At 42.5% G+C, this 953-nt stretch overlaps 1 non-coding gene across 1 annotated transcript; it reads right to left on the bottom strand.

Annotated features, from left to right (window-relative positions):
* trnag-ucc lies at positions 1–72 on the bottom strand. The gene has a single exon. It is a non-coding gene; the product is annotated as a tRNA-Gly (tRNA).
* Between the last annotated feature and the right edge of the window lie 881 nt (positions 73–953).

Raw genomic sequence — 953 nt, 5'->3', positions numbered from 1 at the left:
TGCGTTGGCCGGGAATCGAACCCGGGTCAACTGCTTGGAAGGCAGCTATGCTAACCACTATACCACCAACGCATCTGGTGAGCAGGGCTCCTCTGTCTGATGTGGCGTCCAACATCTGGCCCGCGAACGGTTAAATCTGTTTCTAACAGAAATCTGAAAGCTTTGTAAAAAGGAGCTTCTCAGAGCCGACAGGTCGGGGTTATTTTCTGATCTACCTTTTTACATCCAGTCTATGATAAACACCTGTGGGAGCAGGAGCTGAATTCGTTCTTTAAAGAGGAAACATGTTTAATAAATGTTCAGTATCATAAATCTAAAGAACAAACAGTAGAGTTTCTGCTAAACAAGAAGATTAGAATTAAGATTTTCCCTCAACAGGTAACTTCAGCCACCCGTCGTTCATCTAAAGGCCACAGCGTCTAAAACTAACCGTGGCTGTTTAATGCCAACGTTAGCTGTAACTTAGCTGTTTAATGCTAATGTTAGCTGTAATGTACCTGTTTAACTCCAACATAAGCTGTTACTTAGCTGTTTTATGCTATTGTTAGCTGTAACGTAGCTGTTTAACACCAACGTTAGCTGTAATGTAGCTGTTTTTAACGCTGTTTAATGCTAACAGTAGCTGTCAGTTAGCTGTTTTATGCTAACGTTAGTTGTTACGTAGCAGTTTAATGCTAACAGTAGCTGTCACTTAGCTGTTTTATGCTAAAGTTAGCTGTGACTTAGCTGTTTTATGCTAAGGTTAGCCGTGACCGCTCAGGGCTGAAGCTAAATGCTACAGTTCAGGTGAACACGAGAAGGAACGTGGCGGCAGCGTTGGCTATCGTTTCAAGTATGTCAGTTCTGGTTCTGATTCCCACAGATCTCGTCATCGCTTTCTGATGAAATCCAAATGTGTAAATCAGCTTTAAAACCAGACTGACCTCATCTGTCCCTCCCTCCGGTTTTTACTT

This window comes from Micropterus dolomieu, unplaced genomic scaffold, assembly GCF_021292245.1.
Source record: "Micropterus dolomieu isolate WLL.071019.BEF.003 ecotype Adirondacks unplaced genomic scaffold, ASM2129224v1 contig_6332, whole genome shotgun sequence".
Classification (NCBI taxonomy): Eukaryota; Metazoa; Chordata; class Actinopteri; order Centrarchiformes; family Centrarchidae; genus Micropterus; species Micropterus dolomieu.
Note: the sequence above shows the minus strand (reverse complement) of the source record. Positions and strands in the feature narration are given on the sequence as shown.